At 42.5% G+C, this 25,000-nt stretch overlaps 20 non-coding genes and 2 pseudogenes across 20 annotated transcripts in view; all 22 read left to right on the top strand.

Moving 5' to 3' along the window:
* Window positions 1-30: 30 nt before the first annotated feature.
* LOC133006078 (5S ribosomal RNA) lies at window positions 31-149 on the top strand. Its single transcript, XR_009678632.1, has one exon. It is a non-coding gene; the product is annotated as a 5S ribosomal RNA (ribosomal RNA).
* A 212-nt stretch (window positions 150-361) lies between these two features.
* Window positions 362-480, top strand: LOC133006077 (5S ribosomal RNA). The gene has a single exon (XR_009678631.1). It is a non-coding gene; the product is annotated as a 5S ribosomal RNA (ribosomal RNA).
* Window positions 481-692: 212 nt separating this feature from the next.
* On the top strand, window positions 693-811 carry LOC133006016 (5S ribosomal RNA). The gene has a single exon (XR_009678574.1). It is a non-coding gene; the product is annotated as a 5S ribosomal RNA (ribosomal RNA).
* Window positions 812-1,025: 214 nt separating this feature from the next.
* Window positions 1,026-1,144, top strand: LOC133007126 (5S ribosomal RNA). Its single transcript, XR_009679618.1, has one exon. It is a non-coding gene; the product is annotated as a 5S ribosomal RNA (ribosomal RNA).
* A 214-nt stretch (window positions 1,145-1,358) lies between these two features.
* LOC133007572 (5S ribosomal RNA) lies at window positions 1,359-1,477 on the top strand. The gene has a single exon (XR_009680035.1). It is a non-coding gene; the product is annotated as a 5S ribosomal RNA (ribosomal RNA).
* Window positions 1,478-7,695: 6,218 nt separating this feature from the next.
* Window positions 7,696-7,814, top strand: LOC133007643 (5S ribosomal RNA). Its single transcript, XR_009680102.1, has one exon. It is a non-coding gene; the product is annotated as a 5S ribosomal RNA (ribosomal RNA).
* Window positions 7,815-8,028: 214 nt separating this feature from the next.
* On the top strand, window positions 8,029-8,147 carry LOC133007344 (5S ribosomal RNA). The gene has a single exon (XR_009679822.1). It is a non-coding gene; the product is annotated as a 5S ribosomal RNA (ribosomal RNA).
* Window positions 8,148-8,361: 214 nt separating this feature from the next.
* LOC133006486 (5S ribosomal RNA) lies at window positions 8,362-8,480 on the top strand. Its single transcript, XR_009679013.1, has one exon. It is a non-coding gene; the product is annotated as a 5S ribosomal RNA (ribosomal RNA).
* Window positions 8,481-8,694: 214 nt separating this feature from the next.
* Window positions 8,695-8,813, top strand: LOC133007245 (5S ribosomal RNA). Its single transcript, XR_009679731.1, has one exon. It is a non-coding gene; the product is annotated as a 5S ribosomal RNA (ribosomal RNA).
* A 214-nt stretch (window positions 8,814-9,027) lies between these two features.
* On the top strand, window positions 9,028-9,146 carry LOC133007240 (5S ribosomal RNA). Its single transcript, XR_009679726.1, has one exon. It is a non-coding gene; the product is annotated as a 5S ribosomal RNA (ribosomal RNA).
* A 214-nt stretch (window positions 9,147-9,360) lies between these two features.
* Window positions 9,361-9,479, top strand: LOC133005963 (5S ribosomal RNA). Its single transcript, XR_009678524.1, has one exon. It is a non-coding gene; the product is annotated as a 5S ribosomal RNA (ribosomal RNA).
* A 214-nt stretch (window positions 9,480-9,693) lies between these two features.
* Window positions 9,694-9,812, top strand: LOC133007228 (5S ribosomal RNA). Its single transcript, XR_009679714.1, has one exon. It is a non-coding gene; the product is annotated as a 5S ribosomal RNA (ribosomal RNA).
* A 214-nt stretch (window positions 9,813-10,026) lies between these two features.
* Window positions 10,027-10,145, top strand: LOC133007216 (5S ribosomal RNA). Its single transcript, XR_009679703.1, has one exon. It is a non-coding gene; the product is annotated as a 5S ribosomal RNA (ribosomal RNA).
* A 214-nt stretch (window positions 10,146-10,359) lies between these two features.
* On the top strand, window positions 10,360-10,478 carry LOC133007204 (5S ribosomal RNA). The gene has a single exon (XR_009679692.1). It is a non-coding gene; the product is annotated as a 5S ribosomal RNA (ribosomal RNA).
* A 6,229-nt stretch (window positions 10,479-16,707) lies between these two features.
* Window positions 16,708-16,826, top strand: LOC133006484 (5S ribosomal RNA). The gene has a single exon (XR_009679011.1). It is a non-coding gene; the product is annotated as a 5S ribosomal RNA (ribosomal RNA).
* A 214-nt stretch (window positions 16,827-17,040) lies between these two features.
* LOC133006017 (5S ribosomal RNA) lies at window positions 17,041-17,159 on the top strand. Its single transcript, XR_009678575.1, has one exon. It is a non-coding gene; the product is annotated as a 5S ribosomal RNA (ribosomal RNA).
* A 6,138-nt stretch (window positions 17,160-23,297) lies between these two features.
* Window positions 23,298-23,416, top strand: LOC133007642 (5S ribosomal RNA). The gene has a single exon (XR_009680101.1). It is a non-coding gene; the product is annotated as a 5S ribosomal RNA (ribosomal RNA).
* Window positions 23,417-23,630: 214 nt separating this feature from the next.
* Window positions 23,631-23,749, top strand: LOC133007839 (5S ribosomal RNA; annotated as a pseudogene).
* A 214-nt stretch (window positions 23,750-23,963) lies between these two features.
* On the top strand, window positions 23,964-24,072 carry LOC133007857 (5S ribosomal RNA; annotated as a pseudogene).
* Window positions 24,073-24,286: 214 nt separating this feature from the next.
* On the top strand, window positions 24,287-24,405 carry LOC133006677 (5S ribosomal RNA). Its single transcript, XR_009679194.1, has one exon. It is a non-coding gene; the product is annotated as a 5S ribosomal RNA (ribosomal RNA).
* A 214-nt stretch (window positions 24,406-24,619) lies between these two features.
* On the top strand, window positions 24,620-24,738 carry LOC133007193 (5S ribosomal RNA). Its single transcript, XR_009679681.1, has one exon. It is a non-coding gene; the product is annotated as a 5S ribosomal RNA (ribosomal RNA).
* A 214-nt stretch (window positions 24,739-24,952) lies between these two features.
* Window positions 24,953-25,000, top strand: part of LOC133007641 (5S ribosomal RNA) — a 119-nt gene continuing 71 nt past the window's right edge. The window contains exon 1 of the ribosomal RNA XR_009680100.1: window positions 24,953-25,000. This exon is cut by the window's right edge and continues 71 nt beyond it. This is a non-coding gene — a ribosomal RNA (5S ribosomal RNA).

Below are 25,000 nucleotides of genomic sequence, written 5' to 3'. Positions count from 1 at the left end.
ATAAATAAGGTATTGTGGGTTGAGTTTTTCGCTTACGGCCATACCACCCTGAGCACGCCCGATCTCGTCTGATCTCGGAAGCTAAGCAGGGTCGGGCTTGGTTAGTACTTGGATGGGAGACCCCCTTGGAATACCAGGTGCTGTAAGCTTTTTCGAATTTGCTTTGCAACCAGCAGAGGGAACGGTTGCTGCTGCTTTAAAGGAGAAACATCTTGGAAAGAGCAGGAAAGACTCAACATCAAAGAAAACAAGGATATGGAACCCTGACATTATTACTGATGGAAATGATTGATAATTGTTATGATTTGATGATGGTGGTGGTGGTTCACATGTATAAATAAGGTATTGTGGGTTGTCTTTCGCTTACGGCCATACCACCCTGAGCACGCCCGATCTCGTCTGATCTCGGAAGCTAAGCAGGGTCGGGCTTGGTTAGTACTTGGATGGGAGACCCCCTTGGAATACCAGGTGCTGTAAGCTTTTTCGAATTTGCTTTGCAACCAGCAGAGGGAACGGTTGCTGCTGCTTTAAAGGAGAAACATCTTGGAAAGAGCAGGAAAGACTCAACATCAAAGAAAACAAGGATATGGAACCCTGACATTATTACTGATGGAAATGATTGATAATTGTTATGATTTGATGATGGTGGTGGTGGATCACATGTATAAATAAGGTATTGTGGGTTGTCTTTCGCTTACGGCCATACCACCCTGAGCACGCCCGATCTCGTCTGATCTTGGAAGCTAAGCAGGGTCGGGCTTGGTTAGTACTTGGATGGGAGACCGCCTGGGAATACCAAGTGCTGTAAGCTTTTTCGAATTTGCTTTGCAAACAGCAGAGGGAACGGTTGCTGCTGCTTTAAAGGAGAAACATCTTGGAAAGAGCAGGAAAGACTCACCCTCAAAGAAAACAAGGATATGGAACCCTGACATTATTACTGATGGAAATGATTGATAATTGTCATGATTTGATGATGGTGGTGGTGGTTCACATGTATAAATAAGGTATTGTGGGTTGAGTCTTTCGCTTACGGCCATACCACCCTGAGCACGCCCGATCTCGTCTGATTTCGGAAGCTAAGCATGGTCGGGCTTGGTTAGTACTTGGATGGGAGACCGCCTGGGAATACCAGGTGCTGTAAGCTTTTTCGAATTTGCTTTGCAACCAGCTGAGGGAACGGTTGCTGCTGCTTTAAAGGAGAAACATCTTGGAAAGAGCAGGAAAGACTCACCATCAAAGAAAACAAGGATATGGAACCCTGACATTATTACTGATGGAAATGCTTGATAATTGTCATGATTTGATGATGGTGGTGGTGGTTCACATGTATAAATAAGGTATTGTGGGTTGAGTCTTTCGCTTACCGCCATACCACACTGAGCACGCCCGATCTCGTCTGATCTCGGAAGCTAAGCAGGGTCGGGCTTGGTTAGTACTTGGATGGGAGACTGCCTGGGAATACCAGGTGCTGTAAGCTTTTTCGAATTTGCTTTGCAACCAGCAGAGGGAACGGTTGCTGCTGCTTTAAAGGAGAAACATCTTGGAAAGAGCAGGAAAGACTCAACATCAAAGAAAACAAGGATATGGAACCCTGACATTATTACTGATGGAAATGATTGATAATTGTCATGATTTGATGATGGTGGTGGTGGTTCACATGTATAAATAAGGTATTGTGGGTTGAGTTTTTCGCTTACGGCCACACCAGCCTGAACGCCCTTGAACGCACCACGGAGTGACATCATCAACGAACCAGGAAGTAAGCCACCGCATGTGGATACAGAGGAACTATTTTTCTTTTTTTTTTCTCTTTTCCCAGCTTTTTTCTTGTTCTCTCTCTAAATCTCCCTTTTTTTCGACTTCTTACGTGTTAATCCAACCGGACGTTAGCGTTGTGATTGTCTTGTTTAGTGTATGTGTGTCCCCCCGCGGCAGTGACGCACTGTGCGGGGGTAACGGAGCCTGTGTGGAAGGGCATCCGAGACCATGGCGGAGACCAGCACGGAGCGGGTGAGTGTTAACGCTGTCGCCCACGGAGGTGACAGCGGGAGAGAAACTGAGCTGACGCAGAGCAAGAGCTGCACAAACAATGAGAGATATGACAGGGAGCAGACAGTGATGGTAGAGATGGAAGGAGAGGGAGAAGACACAGCTATGGAGCTGATGAGGTGTGTGCGTGAGTTGTGCGGGGGGCTGCTGGCGTGCAGACAGATCACTGATAAAAAATATGAGATGACCATGAGCCACCCTAAGGGGAAAGACAGACTCATGGAAGGATTCAAGATTGGGGAGACTCGGGTGCACGCAAGAGAACTGGTGAATGACGAGCTGGTGGTGTCATTTATGAATTTACCTTTTTACATCGAGGACAGGGAGATATTGGCAAAACTACAACTATGGGGGGTCTCTGCAGTATCTCCCATTAAAAGAAGGATGTGGCCAGGTACAAACGTGGCTGATGGGACAAGGTTCCTGAAAGTGAAATTCAATAACCAGATACAATCACTGCCGTATTCTACAAAGTTTGACACAGCGCTGGGGGCGGAGTATTTCAGGGTGCTGCACGACAAACAAGTAAAAGTGTGCAGGCTGTGCATAAAACCTGGCCACATAATGAGAGAGTGCCCGGAATTTCATTGCAACAGATGTGGAGTGCAAGGACATTATGCAAGGGAGTGCACGCAGGGGAGGAAGAGATGTGATTTGTGCCAGAACCTGATGAATGAATGCAGATGCAATAAGAGTGAGGCAGAAGATGATACGAGTGAAAGTGAGCAAGAAAGTGAGAGTGGAAGCAGGGAGGAAGGAGATGCGGAGGACATGGAAAGTGTGGAGGATGGAGACGGAAATGAAATGGAGGAGCAGGTGAGGGAGGATCCAGGGAAGCAGGAAGGAGAGCGGAGGATGGAGGAGACGAAAGGAGGAAAGAAAGAGGGAGCAGACCGGAAGACGAGGAAGGAGAGAACGAGAGTAAACGACGAAGAGGAGGATGGAGGAAGGAGGAGAGGAGTGCTGGAGCGAGAGCTGATCGCAGAAGGAAGGAGAGACGGGGCGGAGGAGAAAGGTCCCAAAACAAAGGAGACGAAAAGGCCAGAGAAGGGGGCGACGGTCGCAAGGAGAGACGGAGAGAAGGAAGCAGGCCGGGAGAAAAGGCGAGGAGAGGACGACACTGGAGGGACGGACAAGGAACTGAATGGAGCAAAGCCCAAAGAGACGGGAGAGGAGACCACTGCATCACAGACGGTAGGATCTGAAACGGACATGGATATAGAGGAAAAAATAAAACAAATGAGGAAAAGACAGAACACTCAGAGGCATACGAGGATAAATAAGAAAAGTAAAACTAAGGAAAAAACAAAATGAAAATAACAATACTAATAATGTTAATAATAATCTCAATAAATGCAAGGGGGCTAAAGAACAAAAACAAAAGAAATCAGATATATGGTGACAGCAATTATGATATAATATGCTTACAGGAAACACACTGGGATGAGAGATGTATGAAAGAGGTGGAGGATGAATGGAGGGGAGATGTGTTTGCAAATAATGGAGATGGGAATGCAAGAGGTGTAGCTATATTAACAAAAAAGGGAGTGATAGGGAATGTGACAAGGTGTGAAGATGAGGGAGATGGGAGGGTGATAGGGATCAAGTTTGAGTATATGAATGAGGAGATTAAGCTAGTAAATGTGTATGCGCCGAATGAGGAGAAAGAAAGAAAGGAGATGTTTGAAAAGATGGGAGTGATGTGTGATGAAAACTGTATGATCGTGGGGGACTTTAATGTGTGGTGTGGGAAATTGGATGTGTCAAGGAACATGCATTTTAAGAATGACACAACAAGGGAGGTGCTAGAAAAGATAAAGAGTATGAAAGGATTGAGTGATGTATGGAGAGAAAGAAATCCAGAGGGGAGAGAGTTCTCAAGAGTACAGCTGGTGAAAGGGGAACTGAAACAGAGTAGGATAGATTTAGTATTGAGCACAAAGGGCATAGCGGAAAGGATTAAAGGTATAGAATATATAGTCACAACATATAGTGATCACAAGGTGTTAAAATTTACAATAGGGGGGGGAATAAGGAGAAGAGGAGGGGGAGTGTGGTGTATGAATGGGCAGCTGCTTAAAGATGAAAAATATAAAAAAGAAGTGAGAGAATACATAATGTGGGAGATGAATGAGAGAATGTATGAGGAAGACACAGGGAGGTGGTGGGAGAGACTGAAAGAGGGGATAAGGAACATGAGCAAAAAACACAGCAGGAACCGGGGAAAGAAAGAAAGAGAGAAGATACAAAGGCTAAAAAAGGAGTTAGAGGAAGAGGGGAAGAAAGCAGGGGAAGGGCTTAATATTGACATAGAGGGATATATAAGAAAGAAAGATGAACTTAAGGAAATAGAACAGGGAAAATGTGAGGGAGCTATAATAAGAAGTAGAGCGAAATATGCGATAGAGGGAGAAAAATGTACAGGGTATTTCTTAAGACTAGAGAAGATAAGGCAGGAGAAAAAGTATTTTGAGCAAGTGGAGGGGAAAGGGGGGGAAAAATAACAGAGCTTGTAGGGATAGTGGAAAGAGTAGAAGAGTTTTATAGAGAGTTATATAAGAAAGAAGCGTTAGATGAGGAGAGCAGTAGGCAGGTTATAGACAAGATGGAAGCTAGACTGAGTGATGAGGATAGAGAGGTGTGCGAAGGAGAGATAAGTAAGGGAGAGATAGAGAAAGCAATAAATGGGTTAGGCAGAAATAAGAGTCCAGGGATAGATGGAATAATAGGAGAATTTTATATAGAGTTTAGAGAAGAATTAGTACCAGTGTTGGAGAGATTATATAGATGGGTAGAAGAGAAGGGAGAAATGCCGCAGAGTATGACAACAGGTCTAGTGAGCATAATATATAAAAAAGGGAGTAGGGACAAATTAGAAAATTACAGGCCACTCACAATGTTAAATGGGGATTATAAGGTATTAGCAAAGGTGTTAGCAAACAGAATGAAGGAAGTAATAGGGACGGTGGTGGGAAGCACACAAGCGTATAGCATACCAGGGAGAGACATAGCCGACACAATAAGTAGTATTAGAGACACAATAACACACATGAAGGAGAACAATGGAGGGGCAGTAGTTAGTTTAGATCTTAACAAAGCTTTTGATAGAGTAGATCACAGTTATTTGTATAAAGTGTTAGAGAAGATGGGATTTGGAGGAAGGTTGATAGGATGGGTTAGGCGAATGTATGAAAGAGCAGGCAGTAAGATTAAAGTCAATGGGATAGTCACAGGTGAAGTTAGATTAGAAAGGTCAGTGAGGCAGGGATGTCCGCTATCGGCTCTGCTGTACTCCTTGTCAGCAGAGCCGTTAGCGGTACTCATACTGCAGAATAGGAGGATTAAGGGCATAGAACTACCGGGCGGACAGGTGAGCACACTATATCAATATGCGGATGATACAACAGTGACAGTGAGGGACAAGGAAAGTGTAGTACAGGTATTACAAAGTGTAGAACTGTATGGGAGGGCATCAGGAGCTAAAGTAAATATAGAAAAATCTGAAATAATGTATATAGGGGAAAGCAGAGGAGGGGAGGGAGTGAAAGGATTGAAGGAAAACAAAGGGTACATGAAGGTTCTGGGAGTGAACTTAGGGATTGAGGGAGAGGAAGGGAGAGATAGGCAGTATGAAGTACTGATAAACAACATAAAGAAAACATTGGGGTATTGGAAGCAGAGAAAGCTGAAATTAAAAGGGAAGGTAATAGTGGTAAATGCACTAATAATGAGCAAGATGGTGTATGTGATGAATGTGATGGATGTGCCTGTGAAAGTGTTGAAAGAAATAGAAAGAATCATAAGCAATTATTTGTGGGATGGGAAGGGAGTTAGGATAGCAAGAGAAGTGTTAGAAAATGAGTATGAGAACGGGGGACTGAAACTTGTCAATTTAGAGGGGAAAAAGAAAGCACTAAGGGTGAAAATGATGGTGAGATATTTAAAGGATAACAGAGATCATGTGTGGAAGGTATTTTTAAGAGAAGCAATAAATAAATGTGGAGGATGTGGAGAGAGCGGAGTGTTCATGGAACTAAAAAAAGGGATGATTGAAGGGGTGACTGACATATACAAAGAGATGCTTGGAGCGTGGGGAGAGTTTGTGAGAGGAGTGAAGTATGAATGCAAGAATGTGAGGCAGGTATGGGAGCAACCAGTGTTTTTAAATCCAAAAATTATGGTAGAGGGAGAAACTATTTTCAACAGGGTGATATGGAGGGCAGGGATAAGAAAGGTAAGGGATATGGTGTATGAGTACATACCGGGCTTCATAGGAGCACAGGTTATTGTGGATGAAGTAAGAGGGAATGGGGATGAAATATGGCCGGGCACAGCAAAAGGAGTAATAGAGAAAATTAAGACAGCAATGCCTAAAGAATGGATGGGAATGATTGAGAGAGAGAATGCGGTGAGGGGGGAAGAGAAAATAGAGATGTATGTGGGGGGAGGAGAATGCAAGGTGAGACTGGCAAAGGTGAAAACCAGAGTGATTTATAAATATATGAGAGGAAAAGAGATAAGGAGACCGGCTGCAGAGAAAGTGTGGAACAAAGTAATGAATGGAATGGATGTCGAGAGCATATGGGAGAATTTGAGAGTGAAATGGAATAGCATTGAATGCGAACACTTTGATTTCATGCTAAGGCACAATAGGATTTTTAATAATCTAATAATAAGTAAGTTTGACTGCAATGTGGAAAAGGAATGTGATGTATGTGGTGAGGGAGTGGAAACATGTATGCATGAATTTGTTGAATGTAAAGAACTAAGGGGATACTTTGAAAAAGTAAAGGGGTTAATAAATAAATGCTGGAAAGGAGAATGGGCAGTGAGAATGGAATGGAAGAAGCTGTGGCTGTTTGGTGTGAATGAAAGACAGAAGGGATGCAATGTAAACCTCATGAACTATGTGCTGAGCCATGCAAGGTATGCAGTTAAAATAAGAAGGAACACGGCTCACTACGAGAAAAGGAAATGTGATGTATGGACTGTTTTTCAAAACTTAACAGAAAGAGACGTGAGACAGATATGGGGCTATATTGGAGAAGAGGAGTTCAGAAAAGGATTTGATGGAAGTACTTTTATTGAAATAATGAATGGAGATGTGAATGAGGTGAGAATGAATTTCGGTTAAAAGGGATGTTTCTTTTTATGAGTTGATTTTTGATTTTAATAATTTATTGATTTGTGTGTTTTCTGTGAAGTAAATATTTATGCATGTAAAAAGTACAGGCCTGGAAAGGGGCTGACATAACACAAAATGTGTTAAAATGTAAATGTACATGTAATAAATGTAAATGCAAAATATTTTTGATAATAAAAAAAAAAAAAAAAAGCACACCCGATCTCGTCTGATCTCGGAAGCTAAGCATGGTCGGGCTTGGTTAGTACTTGGATGGGAGACCGCCTGGGAATACCAGGTGCTGTAAGCTTTTTCGAATTTGCTTTGCAACCAGCTGAGGGAACGGTTGCTGCTGCTTTAAAGGAGAAACATCTTGGAAAGAGCAGGAAAGACTCACCATCAAAGAAAACAAGGATATGGAACCCTGACATTATTACTGATGGAAATGCTTGATAATTGTCATGATTTGATGATGGTGGTTGTGGTTCACATGTATAAATAAGGTATTGTGGGTTGAGTCTTTCGCTTACGGCCATACCACCCTGAGCACGCCCGATTTCGTCTGATCTCGGAAGCTAAGCAGGGTCGGGCTTGGTTAGTTCTTGGATGGGAGACCGCCTGAGAATACCAGGTGCTGGAAGCTTTTTAGAATTTGCTTTGCAACCAGCAGAGGGAACGGTTGCTGCTGCTTTAAAGGAGAAACATCTTGGAAAGAGCAGGAAAGACTCACCATCAAAGAAAACAAGGATATGGAACCCTGACATTATTACTGATGGAAATGATTGATAATTGTCATGATTTGATGATGGTGGTGGTGGTTCACATGTATAAATAAGGTATTGTGGGTTGAGTCTTTCGCTTACGGCCATACCACCCTGAGCACGCCCGATCTCGTCTGATCTCGGAAGCTAAGCATGGTCTGGCTTGGTTAGTACTTGGATGGGAGACCGCCTGGGAATACCAGGTGCTGTAAGCTTTTTCGAATTTGCTTTGCAAACAGCAGAGGGAACGGTTGCTGCTGCTTTAAAGGAGAAACATCTTGGAAAGAGCAGGAAAGACTCACCATCAAAGAAAACAAGGATATGGAACCCTGACATTATTACTGATGGAAATGATTGATAATTGTCATGATTTGATGATGGTGGTGGTGGTTCACATGTATAAATAAGGTATTGTGGGTTGAGTCTTTCGCTTACGGCCATACCACCCTGAGCACGCCCGATCTCGTCTGATCTCGGAAGCTAAGCATGGTCGGGCTTGGTTAGTACTTGGATGGGAGACCGCCTGGGAATACCAGGTGCTGTAAGCTTTTTCGAATTTGCTTTGCAACCAGCTGAGGGAACGGTTGCTGCTGCTTTAAAGGAGAAACATCTTGGAAAGAGCAGGAAAGACTCACCATCAAAGAAAACAAGGATATGGAACCCTGACATTATTACTGATGGAAATGCTTGATAATTGTCATGATTTGATGATGGTGGTGGTGGTTCACATGTATAAATAAGGTATTGTGGGTCGAGTCTTTCGCTTACCGCCATACCACCCTGAGCACGCCCGATCTCGTCTGATCTCGGAAGCTAAGCATGGTCGGGCTTGGTTAGTACTTGGATGGGAGACCGCCTGGGAATACCAGGTGCTGTAAGCTTTTTCGAATTTGCTTTGCAACCAGCAGAGGGAACGGTTGCTGCTGCTTCAAAGGAGAAACATCTTGGAAAGAGCAGGAAAGACTCACCATCAAAGAAAACAAGGATATGGAACCCTGACATTATTACTGATGGAAATGATTGATAATTGTCATGATTTGATGATGGTGGTGGTGGTTCACATGTATAAATAAGGTATTGTGGGTTGAGTCTTTCGCTTACGGCCATACCACCCTGAGCACGCCCGATCTCGTCTGATCTCGGAAGCTAAGCAGGGTCGGGCTTGGTTAGTACTTGGATGGGAGACCGCCTGGGAATACCAGGTGCTGTAAGCTTTTTCGAATTTGCTTTGCAACCAGCAGAGGGAACGGTTGCTGCTGCTTTAAAGGAGAAACATCTTGGAAAGAGCAGGAAAGACTCACCATCAAAGAAAACAAGGATATGGAACCCTGACATTATTACTGATGGAAATGATTGATAATTGTCATGATTTGATGATGGTGGTGGTGGTTCACATGTATAAATAAGGTATTGTGGGTTGAGTCTTTCGCTTACGGCCATACCACCCTGAGCACTCCCGATCTCGTCTGATCTCGGAAGCTAAGCAGGGTCGGGCTTGGTTAGTACTTGGATGGGAGACCGCCTGGGAATACCAGGTGCTGTAAGCTTTTTCGAATTTGCTTTGCAACCAGCAGAGGGAACGGTTGCTGCTGCTTTAAAGGAGAAACATCTTGGAAAGAGCAGGAAAGACTCACCATCAAAAAAAACAAGGATATGGAACCCTGACATTATTACTGATGGAAATGATTGATAATTGTCATGATTTTATGATGGTGGTGGTGGTTCACATGTATAAATAAGGTATTGTGGGTTGAGTCTTTCGCTTACGGCCATACCACCCTGAGCACGCCCGATCTCGTCTGATCTCGGAAGCTAAGCAGGGTCGGGCTTGGTTAGTACTTGGATGGGAGACCGCCTGGGAATACCAGGTGCTGTAAGCTTTTTCGAATTTGCTTTGCAACCAGCAGAGGGAACGGTTGCTGCTGCTTTAAAGGAGAAACATCTTGGAAAGAGCAGGAAAGACTCAACATCAAAGAAAACAAGGATATGGAACCCTGACATTATTACTGATGGAAATGATTGATAATTGTCATGATTTGATGATGGTGGTGGTGGTTCACATGTATAAATAAGGTATTGTGGGTTGAGTCTCTCGCTTACGGCCATACCACCCTGAGCACGCCCGATCTCGTCTGATCTCGGAAGCTAAGCAGGGTCGGGCTTGGTTAGTACTTGGATGGGAGACCGCCTGGGAATACCAGGTGCTGTAAGCTTTTTCGAATTTGCTTTGCAACCAGCAGAGGGAACGGTTGCTGCTGCTTTAAAGGAGAAACATCTTGGAAAGAGCAGGAAAGACTCACCATCAAAAAAAACAAGGATATGGAACCCTGACATTATTACTGATGGAAATGATTGATAATTGTCATGATTTGATGATGGTGGTGGTGGTTCACATGTATAAATAAGGTATTGTGGGTTGAGTCTTTCGCTTACGGCCATACCACCCTGAGCACGCCCGATCTCGTCTGATCTCGGAAGCTAAGCAGGGTCGGGCTTGGTTAGTACTTGGATGGGAGACCGCCTGGGAATACCAGGTGCTGTAAGCTTTTTCGAATTTGCTTTGCAACCAGCAGAGGGAACGGTTGCTGCTGCTTTAAAGGAGAAACATCTTGGAAAGAGCAGGAAAGACTCAACATCAAATAAAACAAGGATATGGAACCCTGACATTATTACTGATGGAAATGATTGATAATTGTCATGATTTGATGATGGTGGTGGTGGTTCACATGTATAAATAAGGTATTGTGGGTTGAGTCTCTCGCTTACGGCCACACCAGCCTGAACGCCCTTGAACGCACCACGGAGTGACATCATCAACGAACCAGGAAGTAAGCCACCGCATGTGGATACAGAGGAACTATTTTTCTTTTTTTTTTCTCTTTTCCCAGCTTTTTTCTTGTTCTCTCTCTACATCTCCCTTTTTTTCGACTTCTTACGTGTTAATCCAACCGGACGTTAGCGTTGTGATTGTCTTGTTTAGTGTATGTGTGTCCCCCCGCGGCAGTGACGCACTGTGCGGGGGTAACGGAGCCTGTGTGGAAGGGCATCCGAGACCATGGCGGAGACCAGCACGGAGCGGGTGAGTGTTAACGCTGTCACCCACGGAGGTGACAGCGGGAGAGAAACTGAGCTGACGCAGAGCAAGAGCTGCACAAACAATGAGAGATATGACAGGGAGCAGACAGTGATGGTAGAGATGGAAGGAGAGGGAGAAGACACAGCTATGGAGCTGATGAGGTGTGTGCGTGAGTTGTGCGGGGGGCTGCTGGCGTGCAGACAGATCACTGATAAAAAATATGAGATGACCATGAGCCACCCTAAGGGGAAAGACAGACTCATGGAAGGATTCAAGATTGGGGAGACTCGGGTGCACGCAAGAGAACTGGTGAATGACGAGCTGGTGGTGTCATTTATGAATTTACCTTTTTACATCGAGGACAGGGAGATATTGGCAAAACTACAACTATGGGGGGTCTCTGCAGTATCTCCCATTAAAAGAAGGATGTGGCCAGGTACAAACGTGGCTGATGGGACAAGGTTCCTGAAAGTGAAATTCAATAACCAGATACAATCACTGCCGTATTCTACAAAGTTTGACACAGCGCTGGGGGCGGAGTATTTCAGGGTGCTGCACGACAAACAAGTAAAAGTGTGCAGGCTGTGCATAAAACCTGGCCACATAATGAGAGAGTGCCCGGAATTTCATTGCAACAGATGTGGAGTGCAAGGACATTATGCAAGGGAGTGCACGCAGGGGAGGAAAAGATGTGATTTGTGCCAGAACCTGATGAATGAATGCAGATGCAATAAGAGTGAGGCAGAAGATGATACGAGTGAAAGTGAGCAAGAAAGTGAGAGTGGAAGCAGGGAGGAAGGAGATGCGGAGGACATGGAAAGTGTGGAGGATGGAGACGGAAATGAAATGGAGGAGCAGGTGAGGGAGGATCCAGGGAAGCAGGAAGGAGAGCGGAGGATGGAGGAGACGAAAGGAGGAAAGAAAGAGGGAGCAGACCGGAAGACGAGGAAGGAGAGAACGAGAGTAAACGACGAAGAGGAGGATGGAGGAAGGAGGAGAGGAGTGCTGGAGCGAGAGCTGATCGCAGAAGGAAGGAGAGACGGGGCGGAGGAGAAAGGTCCCAAAACAAAGGAGACGAAAAGGCCAGAGAAGGGGGCGACGGTCGCAAGGAGAGACGGAGAGAAGGAAGCAGGCCGGGAGAAAAGGCGAGGAGAGGACGACACTGGAGGGACGGACAAGGAACTGAATGGAGCAAAGCCCAAAGAGACGGGAGAGGAGACCACTGCATCACAGACGGTAGGATCTGAAACGGACATGGATATAGAGGAAAAAATAAAACAAATGAGGAAAAGACAGAACACTCAGAGGCATACGAGGATAAATAAGAAAAGTAAAACTAAGGAAAAAACAAAATGAAAATAACAATACTAATAATGTTAATAATAATCTCAATAAATGCAAGGGGGCTAAAGAACAAAAAAAAAAGAAATCAGATATATGGTGACAGCAATTATGATATAATATGCTTACAGGAAACACACTGGGATGAGAGATGTATGAAAGAGGTGGAGGATGAATGGAGGGGAGATGTGTTTGCAAATAATGGAGATGGGAATGCAAGAGGTGTAGCTATATTAACAAAAAAGGGAGTGATAGGGAATGTGACAAGGTGTGAAGATGAGGGAGATGGGAGGGTGATAGGGATCAAGTTTGAGTATATGAATGAGGAGATTAAGCTAGTAAATGTGTATGCGCCGAATGAGGAGAAAGAAAGAAAGGAGATGTTTGAAAAGATGGGAGTGATGTGTGATGAAAACTGTATGATCGTGGGGGACTTTAATGTGTGGTGTGGGAAATTGGATGTGTCAAGGAACATGCATTTTAAGAATGACACAACAAGGGAGGTGCTAGAAAAGATAAAGAGTATGAAAGGATTGAGTGATGTATGGAGAGAAAGAAATCCAGAGGGGAGAGAGTTCTCAAGAGTACAGCTGGTGAAAGGGGAACTGAAACAGAGTAGGATAGATTTAGTATTGAGCACAAAGGGCATAGCGGAAAGGATTAAAGGTATAGAATATATAGTCACAACATATAGTGATCACAAGGTGTTAAAATTTACAATAGGGGGGGAAATAAGGAGAAGAGGAGGGGGAGTGTGGTGTATGAATGGGCAGCTGCTTAAAGATGAAAAATATAAAAAAGAAGTGAGAGAATACATAATGTGGGAGATGAATGAGAGAATGTATGAGGAAGACACAGGGAGGTGGTGGGAGAGACTGAAAGAGGGGATAAGGAACATGAGCAAAAAACACAGCAGGAACCGGGGAAAGAAAGAAAGAGAGAAGATACAAAGGCTAAAAAAGGAGTTAGAGGAAGAGGGGAAGAAAGCAGGGGAAGGGCTTAATATTGACATAGAGGGATATATAAGAAAGAAAGATGAACTTAAGGAAATAGAACAGGGAAAATGTGAGGGAGCTATAATAAGAAGTAGAGCGAAATATGCGATAGAGGGAGAAAAATGTACAGGGTATTTCTTAAGACTAGAGAAGATAAGGCAGGAGAAAAAGTATTTTGAGCAAGTGGAGGGGAAAGGGGGGGAAAAAATAACAGAGCTTGTAGGGATAGTGGAAAGAGTAGAAGAGTTTTATAGAGAGTTATATAAGAAAGAAGCGTTAGATGAGGAGAGCAGTAGGCAGGTTATAGACAAGATGGAAGCTAGACTGAGTGATGAGGATAGAGAGGTGTGCGAAGGAGAGATAAGTAAGGGAGAGATAGAGAAAGCAATAAATGGGTTAGGCAGAAATAAGAGTCCAGGGATAGATGGAATAATAGGAGAATTTTATATAGAGTTTAGAGAAGAATTAGTACCAGTGTTGGAGAGATTATATAGATGGGTAGAAGAGAAGGGAGAAATGCCGCAGAGTATGACAACAGGTCTAGTGAGCATAATATATAAAAAAGGGAGTAGGGACAAATTAGAAAATTACAGGCCACTCACAATGTTAAATGGGGATTATAAGGTATTAGCAAAGGTGTTAGCAAACAGAATGAAGGAAGTAATAGGGACGGTGGTGGGAAGCACACAAGCGTATAGCATACCAGGGAGAGACATAGCCGACACAATAAGTAGTATTAGAGACACAATAACACACATGAAGGAGAACAATGGAGGGGCAGTAGTTAGTTTAGATCTTAACAAAGCTTTTGATAGAGTAGATCACAGTTATTTGTATAAAGTGTTAGAGAAGATGGGATTTGGAGGAAGGTTGATAGGATGGGTTAGGCGAATGTATGAAAGAGCAGGCAGTAAGATTAAAGTCAATGGGATAGTCACAGGTGAAGTTAGATTAGAAAGGTCAGTGAGGCAGGGATGTCCGCTATCGGCTCTGCTGTACTCCTTGTCAGCAGAGCCGTTAGCGGTACTCATACTGCAGAATAGGAGGATTAAGGGCATAGAACTACCGGGCGGACAGGTGAGCACACTATATCAATATGCGGATGATACAACAGTGACAGTGAGGGACAAGGAAAGTGTAGTACAGGTATTACAAAGTGTAGAACTGTATGGGAGGGCATCAGGAGCTAAAGTAAATATAGAAAAATCTGAAATAATGTATATAGGGGAAAGCAGAGGAGGGGAGGGAGTGAAAGGATTGAAGGAAAACAAAGGGTACATGAAGGTTCTGGGAGTGAACTTAGGGATTGAGGGAGAGGAAGGGAGAGATAGGCAGTATGAAGTACTGATAAACAACATAAAGAAAACATTGGGGTATTGGAAGCAGAGAAAGCTGAAATTAAAAGGGAAGGTAATAGTGCTAAATGCACTAATAATGAGCAAGATGGTGTATGTGATGAATGTGATGGATGTGCCTGTGAAAGTGTTGAAAGAAATAGAAAGAATCATAAGCAATTATTTGTGGGATGGGAAGGGAGTTAGGATAGCAAGAGAAGTGTTAGAAAATGAGTATGAGAACGGGGGACTGAAACTTGTCAATTTAGAGGGGAAAAAGAAAGCACTAAGGGTGAAAATGATGGTGAGATATTTAAAGGATAACAGAGATCATGTGTGGAAGGTATTTTTAAGAGAAGCAATAAATAAATGTGGAGGATGTGGAGAGAGCGGAGTGTTCATGGAACTAAAAAAAGGGATGATTGAAGGGGTGACTGACATATACAAAGAGATGCTTGGAGCGTGGGGAGAGTTTGTGAGAGGAGTGAAGTATGAATGCAAGAATGTGAGGCAGGTATGGGAGCAACCAGTGTTTTTAAATCCAAAAATTATGGTAGAGGGAGAAACTATTTTCAACAGGGTGATATGGAGGGCAGGGATAAGAAAGGTAAGGGATATGGTGTATGAGTACATACCGGGCTTCATGGGAGCACAGGTTATTGTGGATGAAGTAAGAGGGAATGGGGATGAAATATGGCCGGGCACAGCAAAAGGAGTAATAGAGAAAATTAAGACAGCAATGCCTAAAGAATGGATGGGAATGATTGAGAGAGAGAATGCGGTGAGGGGGGAAGAGAAAATAGAGATGTATGTGGGGGAAGGAGAATGCAAGGTGAGACTGGCAAAGGTGAAAACCAGAGTGATTTATAAATATATGAGAGGAAAAGAGATAAGGAGACCGGCTGCAGAGAAAGTGTGGAACAAAGTAATGAATGGAATGGATGTGGAGAGCATATGGGAGAATTTGAGAGTGAAATGGAATAGCATTGAATGCGAACACTTTGATTTCATGCTAAGGCACAATAGGATTTTTAATAATCTAATAATAAGTAAGTTTGACTGCAATGTGGAAAAGGAATGTGATGTATGTGGTGAGGGAGTGGAAACATGTATGCATGAATTTGTTGAATGTAAAGAACTAAGGGGATACTTTGAAAAAGTAAAGGGGTTAATAAATAAATGCTGGAAAGGAGAATGGGCAGTGAGAATGGAATGGAAGAAGCTGTGGCTGTTTGGTGTGAATGAAAGACAGAAGGGATGCAATGTAAACCTCATGAACTATGTGCTGAGCCATGCAAGGTATGCAGTTAAAATAAGAAGGAACACGGCTCACTACGAGAAAAGGAAATGTGATGTATGGACTGTTTTTCAAAACTTAACAGAAAGAGACGTGAGACAGATATGGGGCTATATTGGAGAAGAGGAGTTCAGAAAAGGATTTGTGGATGGAAGTACTTTTATTGAAATAATGAATGGAGATGTGAATGAGGTGAGAATGAATTTCGGTTAAAAGGGATGTTTCTTTTTATGAGTTGATGTTTGATTTTAATAATTTATTGATTTGTGTGTTTTCTGTGAAGTAAATATTTATGCATGTAAAAAGTACAGGCCTGGAAAGGGGCTGACATAACACAAAATGTGTTAAAATGTAAATGTACATGTAATAAATGTAAATGCAAAATATTTTTGATAATAAAAAAAAAAAAAAAAAAAAAAAAGCACGCCCGATCTCGTCTGATCTCGAAAGCTAAGCAGGGTCGGGCTTGGTTAGTACTTGGATGGGAGACCGCCTGGGAATACCAGGTGCTGTAAGCTTTTTCGAATTTGCTTTGCAACCAGCAGAGGGAACGGTTGCTGCTGCTTTAAAGGAGAAACATCTTGGAAAGAGCAGGAAAGACTCACCATCAAAGAAAACAAGGATATGGAACCCTGACATTATTACTGATGGAAATTATTGATAATTGTCATGATTTGATGATGGTGGTAGTGGTTCACATGTATAAATAAAGTATTGTGGGTTGAGTCTTTCGCTTACGGCCATACCACCCTGAGCACGCCCGATCTCGTCTGATCTCGGAAGCTAAGCATGGTCGGGCTTGGTTAGTACTTGGATGGGAGACCGCCTGGGAATACCAGGTGCTGTAAGCTTTTTCGAATTTGCTTTGCAACCAGCTGAGGGAACGGTTGCTGCTGCTTTAAAGGAGAAACATCTTGGAAAGAGCAGGAAAGACTCACCATCAAAGAAAACAAGGATATGGAACCCTGACATTATTACTGATTGAAATGCTTGATAATTGTCATGATTTGATGATGGTGGTGGTGGTTCACATGTATAAATAAGGTATTGTGGGTTGAGTCTTTCGCTTACGGCCATACCACCCTGAGCACGCCCGATCTCGTCTGATCTCGGAAGCTAAGCAGGGTCGGGCTTGGTTAGTACTTGGATGGGAGACCGCCTGGGAATACCAGGTGCTGTAAGTTTTTTCGAATTTGCTTTGCAACCAGCAGAGGGAACGGTTGCTGCTGCTTTAAAGGAGAAACATCTTGGAAAGAGCAGGAAAGACTCAACATCAAAGAAAACAAGGATATGGAACCCTGACATTATTACTGATGGAAATGATTGATAATTGTCATGATTTGATGATGGTGGTGGTGGTTCACATGTATAAATAAGGTAATGTGGGTTGAGTCTCTCGCTTACGGCCATACCACCCTGAGCACGCCCGATCTCGTCTGATTGCGTTCAGGTGTGCAACCAGGAAGCGAAGGAGCAGAGAGAGCAGGTGGAGAGAGCAGGAGGAATTATTTTGTTTTGTTTTTGGGCTAGATTGAAAGTGAGTGAGAGTGTTTTTTTTGTGTTCGATTTTATTCCCCCAGCAGCTTGCTGTTCGGGGGAACATCTTTTTTTTTGAGGGTGTGTGTGTTTTGAATGAGTGACGTCAAAGAGAGGAGAGAGCGAGTAGAGAGGAGTAGGACAGATCTCATGGCAGCTGACAGCGGACCGGCAAGCACAACGACAAAGAATATGGAAAACGGCATGGAGCAGAGATCGCCTAAGAATACTGACCAGGGAAAGACCACCGGCAGGATCATGGACAACGGCAAGATGCAGCAACCGACAAAGAACGCCGACATTGGAAAGGAAACGACCACGAGAAGGATCACGGACAGCAGTAAAAGTACCTCGGAGCCGCTTCCAAGCACAGAAAAGAAATTTGAGAGGGCGCTTACCTTGGCGGTAGAGATCATTGGAGATGAGATGGTGACTATGATGGAACTTTTGAGTGAAGTTAAAAAAACGTGCGGGGTGGTGAATGGATGCCGTTTTACCACGCCCAAGAAATATGAAATAACAATGGACAATGTTGAAGGGAAGGATAAACTGTTAGATGGGATTAGAATAAAGAAGAGCACGATTTTTGCAAAAGAAATTAGAAATGACGAACTAGTGGTATCATTTCTAAACTTGCCGACGTACATTGTGGATCGTGTCATTCTTGCAAAACTTGCAGAATGGGGAGTTAGGGCAATCTCGCCAATCAAGAGAAGAATGTGGCCAGGAACGGACGTAGCCGACGGAACCAGGTTCTTGAAGGTCCGGTTCACTGAAACAGTGAAATCGTTACCCTACTCAACCAAGTTCGAAACACTAGTGGGGGGAGAATACTTTCGCGTGATCCATGACGGACAGAGGAAAGTATGCAGACTATGTATACAACCGGGTCACATTTTCAGAGAATGCCCAGAATTCAGATGTCACAGATGTAAAGAACAGGGACACTATGCAAGGGAGTGTGTGCCAAAAGCAGCGGAGAGAGAAGATGTCGATGTTGAGGAGGAGGGCAACAGCACTGACAGCGAGGAGGAGGAGACATATGGAGGACCATGCATGACATGGACAGAGGACAGCGACGATGACGACATGCAGACGGAGGGAGACCCAGGGGGCGTCCCAGAGAGCGGGGTGGAGTCCAAGGTGCAGAACCAAGAACGGCAAACCCGGAGGGACGTCGCAGCAGGAGACGTGGTGGAAACTACAAGGCAGGAGGAGAGCCGGTCCGGAGAGGAATCGAGTGGAGAGAAGGCTCCCTGTGAAAAGACTCCAGCAGACGGAACCGGCAGCATTGGAGTAAAGCAGCATGGAGATGGAAATCGAGACGAGAGGAAAACTGCGATGGGCTTCATGGTTATCGAGGGTATTTCAGAGGAAGAGAGTGTAACCAGACCGCAGAAGGAACGAAAGGCGGAGGAAACCACAAAGAAAAGGAAAGCTGTGCTCCATGCTGAGGAGAAAAGGAGGAAGAAGGAGGAAAGAAGGACAAAATGAAGGTTGGAAATGAAACCATAATTATATGTTTAATGTTAAGCTTGATTTCATTCAACACAAATGGGCTAAGAAATCAAAGCAAATTTGAAAAACTATTAAATAAATGTAGAAATAATGACATATTATGTCTGCAAGAAACGAACTGGACAGACCAGATCATGGAAGATATAAAAACAAAATGGGAAGGCATTATGTATACAAACCATGGTACGGATAAATCATGTGGGGTAGCAATCCTGATAAGAAATAATGCTGTAGAAAACCTCAAAGAAATCTACAAAGGAAAAGAAGGAAGAGACATAATCATAGAATTTAAATACAAAAAGATAGAGTACCGAATAATTAATATATATGCACCAAATATAGAAGCAGACAGGAAGGTTTTTTTCTTGGATTTAGGGAAATGGTGTGTGGGAAACTGTATAATAGTGGGAGATTTTAATTTAAAAAGTACAAGGTTGGATGTGGCAAGAGGGAAGCAATTAAAAAATGATGCTTCAAGAAAGATTTTTCTGAAAACATTGGAGGAAAAAAAATTAATTGATGTATGGAGGAACGAGAACCCAAACAGGAGAGAATACTCAAGAAGACAAATAGTAATGGGGGAATTAAAACAAAGCAGAATAGACTTATGTATAGCACATCAGACAATGGTTAAACTTATAAAAAATATGGGGTATAAATTCACATCATTCAGTGACCATGCAATCCTGTCAATAGAGGTTGGTACTGGGATAGAGAGAAGGGGAGGAGGAGTGTGGTGCCTAAACAATACTCTCCTAGAGGAAGAGGGATATAGGAAGAAAATAGTGGCCTGCATAGAGAATGGAAAAAATAGCATAGACATATGTAGAAACAAGGGATTATGGTGGGAAAGACTGAAGCAAAAGATAAGGACAATAAGTATTAGATATGCAAAGGTCCGGGCTTTTAAAGAAAGAGAGAAAATAAAATGGTTGAAGGATGAGCTGGCAGAAGAGGCAGAAAGAATTGATAAGGATCCAAAACATAGCATAGAACAATACATAAAGGTGAAATCCAAACTGGACGTTTATGAACAGAATAAATGTATGGGGGCAATAACAAGGAGTAGGGAGAAATATGCGATGAAGGGGGAGAGATGCACAGGATATTTTTTGGGATTAGAAAAAAGGAAACAGGAGAGGGTATATATTGAAGAGTTAGAAAATGAAAATGGAGAGATAGTAAATGATTTTGTAGACATTATTGGAAATGTTGGGACATTTTATAAAAATCTATACAAAAAAGGAATTGCAAAGGAGGAAGATAGAAATACAGTTTTAGGTAATATTAAGAAAACGATAACAAATGATGAGAAAAGTATGTGTGATGACAACATCAAAGACATAGAAATAAAGGAATCAATAATGTCATTAAATACCAATAAAAGTCCGGGAACAGATGGCCTTACAAGTGAATTTTATAAAACATTTATCGACGAGCTGCTCCCAATTTTAAGCATAATTTATGCAGAGATGGAGAAGGAGCAGGAGGTACCAGAGTCGCTGGCAACAGGACTAATAACGATCATATATAAAAATAAGGGAAGCAAAAGAAAACTGGAAAACTATAGGCCGCTAACTGTACTAAACACAGATTACAAGATTTTAGCAAAGGTATTAGTAAACAGAATAAAAACAGCAGCACCAACAATCATAGCACCAACACAGGCGTACGGGATACCAGGGAGGGACATATCGGACATTATTTGCACAATAAGGGACACAATTGAATGCATGGGGAAGGAGGGTGGAATTATTTTAAGTATGGACCTTAATAAAGCTTTCGATAGGGTTGAGCATAGTTTTTTATTTTGCACATTAGAAAAATTTGGTTTTGGGCAAAGAATAATCAACTGGATTAAATTATTGTACAAAAATGCAAAGAGTAGGATAAAAATAAATGGAGCTATAACGGATCCCTTTCCATTGGAGAGATCTGTGAGGCAAGGGTGCCCGCTATCGGCAGTACTTTACAGCTTAACTGCAGAAAGTCTCGCGGAAATGATAAAGAAGGATAAGAAAATAGAAGGGATAAAATTGCCAAATGGAGGTGAAAGCAAAATACAGCAATATGCTGATGACACCACTTGTATGGTAAAAAATATGAATAGCGTGAAAAGGATAATGGGAAAAATGGAAGTATATGGGAGAGCAGCAGGGGCTAAAGTAAATATAGACAAAACTGAAATAATGTACGTCGGAAATATAAGCCAAAGTGATTGTAACATACCTTTTAGAATTTCAAAGGATTATATGAAAATATTGGGGATAAATATGGGAGGGAAAGAAAAGGAGGCGAGAGATGAGACATGGAATGGGGTAATAAATAAAGTGAAAAACACATTAAATGCGTGGAAGCCGAGGAGATTAAAATTAAAGGGGAAGGTTTTAGTGGTAAATGCATTAATACTATCCAAGATTGTCTATGCCTTGACTGTGATAGACATGCCAGAGTGGGTGCACAAAGAGCTAAACAGCACAATTACAAATTACATTTGGGATGGGAAACTGGCAAGAATAGCACAAAAGACACTGATAGGGGAATATGAAGAAGGAGGATTGAAATTGGTGGATTTGAATATTAAGAAAAAAGCAATACGAATAAAAACTGTTAAAAAGTATCTGTACGATAGGGTTGATTATGGATGGAAAAATGTGTTTAGGGAATATTTATATAAAAATGGAAGATGTGAAGAAAACGGTCTAATAATGATAATGAAAAGCTCCATATATGAGAAAGTGCCTAGATATTATAAAGAGGTGTTTGATGCATGGGGGAAATACAGAATAAACATTAAATATGAATGCACAAAATACAGTCAGGTAATAAATCAACCAATATGGTGTAACCCATTGATAAAAATGAACAATAACATGCTATGGGATAAAACATTTTTTTATTCCGGACTAACGCAAATAAAAGATTGCCTATATGAATTCATACCTGGGTTTCTAAGGGACCAGGCTATAGTAGACGCAGTTAAGGAGTATGACGAAGAACTGAATGAAACAACTACTGTAAATATGTATGATAAAATAAAAGGAAGCATACCAATAGATTGGGTGAGGCAGATAGAAAATAGCGTGGTTATAGAAAGGAAAATAACGTTCCCCGAGTTATATATGGAAAATAATGGTGAGAAAAGGCCACTAAGTGATTCAAAGGTAAAAGACTACTACAAAGCGCTGATCCGAAATGAATTTAAGGAACCTGCATCGGAAAAGGTTTGGGAAAAGGTGTTCCCAGGTATGGAAGGAAATCAAATATGGAAGCAGTGGAATGTAAGCAAGAATAGTATAGAATGTCAGGATCATGACTTTAAATTACGGCACAACAGACTGTACACAAATGTGGTGATACACCAAATAAATAAGAATGTAAGAAGGGAATGCGATATATGCAAAACTGATCCGGAAACATTAATGCATTTGTATTATGAGTGTGACAAACTGAAGATCTTTCTCACGAAGTTAAAGGATTTCTTGCAAAAGAACTGGGGGAAGCAGTACTTTGAGGGAAAGGACTGGAAAAAAATTGTTTTCTTTGGAGTATGGGAAAAGAAAGAGAAAATAAACATAAATATGATAAACTATGTACTAAGTCACGCTAGATATGCTATATGGCTAAGAAGGAATCTAGCACATTTTGAACAAAGAATAATATCTGTCTGGGCCTACTTTGTATCGGGGTTGAAAAGAGACATAAGTTTAATTTTTAAGTATGAAAAGGAAGAATTTCAACACTTTGTTAAGGGATGCAGTTTCATTTCTGTCAATCACAAGGGAAAACTGATGTATAATTTTGCATAATACTTGGCAGGAGGGCCTATTTGGTAAAAGCTGATGGTTATTGTTTGCATTTGATATTACTTATTTTTTTGTGATGTTACTTTGGAATTCAAGTTGTCTTGTACATAAAAATTGATTTATTTTATAATAAAAGAAAAAAAAAAAAAAAGCACGCCCGATCTCGTCTGATCTCGGAAGCTAAGCAGGGTCGGGCTTGGTTAGTACTTGGATGGGAGACCGCCTGGGAATACCAGGTGCTGTAAGCTTTTTCGAATTTGCTTTGCAACCAGCAGAGGGAACGGTTGCTGCTGCTTTAAAGGAGAAACATCTTGGAAAGAGCAGGAAAGACTCACCATCAAAGAAAACAAGGATAGGGAACCCTGACATTATTACTGATGGAAATGCTTGATAATTGTCATGATTTGATGATGGTGGTTGTGGTTCACATGTATAAATAAGGTATTGTGGGTTGAGTCTTTCGCTTACGGCCATACCACCCTGAGCACGCCCGATTTCGTCTGATCTCGGAAGCTAAGCAGGGTCGGGCTTGGTTAGTTCTTGGATGGGAGACCGCCTGAGAATACCAGGTGCTGGAAGCTTTTTAGAATTTGCTTTGCAACCAGCAGAGGGAACGGTTGCTGCTGCTTTAAAGGAGAAACATCTTGGAAAGAGCAGGAAAGACTCACCATCAAAGAAAACAAGGATATGGAACCCTGACATTATTACTGATGGAAATGATTGATAATTGTCATGATTTGATGATGGTGGTGGTGGTTCACATGTATAAATAAGGTATTGTGGGTTGAGTCTTTCGCTTACGGCCAAACCACCCTGAGCACGCCGGATCTCGTCTGATCTCGGAAGCTAAGCAGGGTCGTGCTTGGTTAGTTCTTGGATGGGAGACCGCCTGAGAATACCAGGTGCTGGAAGCTTTTTAGAATTTGCTTTGCAACCAGCAGAGGGAACGGTTGCTGCTGCTTTAAAGGAGAGACATCTTGGAAAGAGCAGGAAAGACTCACCATCAAAGAAAACAAGGATATGGAACCCTGACATTATTACTGATGGAAATGATTGTTAATTGTCATGATTTGATGATGGTGGTGGTGGTTCACATGTATAAATAAGGTATTGTGGGTTGAGTCTTTCGCTTACGGCCATACCACCCTGAGCACGTCTGATCTCGGAAGCTAAGCATGGTCTGGCTTGGTTAGTACTTGGATGGGAGACCCCCTGGGAATACCAGGTGCTGTAAGCTTTTTCGAATTTGCTTTGCAACCAGCTGAGGGAACGGTTGCTGCTGCTTTAAAGGAGAAACATCTTGGAAAGAGCAGGAAAGACTCACCATCAAAGAAAACAAGGATATGGAACCCTGACATTATTACTGATGGAAATGCTTGATAATTGTCATGATTTGATGATGGTGGTGGTGGTTCACATGTATAAATAAGGTATTGTGGGTTGAGTCTCTCGCTTACGGCCATACCACCCTGAGCACGCCCGATCTCGTCTGATCTCGGAAGCTAAGCAGGGTCGGGCTTGGTTAGTACTTGGATGGGAGACCGCCTGGGGATACCAGGTGCTGTAAGCTTTTTCGAATTTGCTTTGCAAACAGCAGAGGGAACGGTTGCTGCTGCTTTAAAGGAGAAACATCTTGGAAAGAGCAGGAAAGACTCACCATCAAAGAAAACAAGGATATGGAACCCTGACATTATTACTGATGGAAATGATTGATAATTGTCATGATTTGATGATGGTGGTGGTGGTTCACATGTATAAATAAGGTATTGTAGGTTGAGTCTCTCGCTTACGGCCATACCACCCTGAGCACGCCCGATCTCGTCTGATCTCGGAAGCTAAGCAGGGTCGGGCTTGGTTAGTACTTGGATGGGAGACCGCCTGGGAATACCAGGTGCTGTAAGCTTTTTCGAATTTGCTTTGCAACCAGCAGAGGGAACGGTTGCTGCTGCTTTAAAGGAGAAACATCTTGGAAAGAGCAGGAAAGACTCACCATCAAAGAAAACAAGGATAGGGAACCCTGACATTATTACTGATGGAAATGCTTGATAATTGTCATGATTTGATGATGGTGGTTGTGGTTCACATGTATAAATAAGGTATTGTGGGTTGAGTCTTTCGCTTACGGCCATACCACCCTGAGCACGCCCGATTTCGTCTGATCTCGG

The sequence above is a fragment of the Limanda limanda genome, chromosome 7 (genome assembly GCF_963576545.1).
Source record: "Limanda limanda chromosome 7, fLimLim1.1, whole genome shotgun sequence".
NCBI lineage: Eukaryota > Metazoa > Chordata > Actinopteri > Pleuronectiformes > Pleuronectidae > Limanda > Limanda limanda.
The sequence above is the reverse complement of the archived record's forward strand: the minus strand, read 5'-3'. Positions and strand labels throughout refer to the sequence as shown.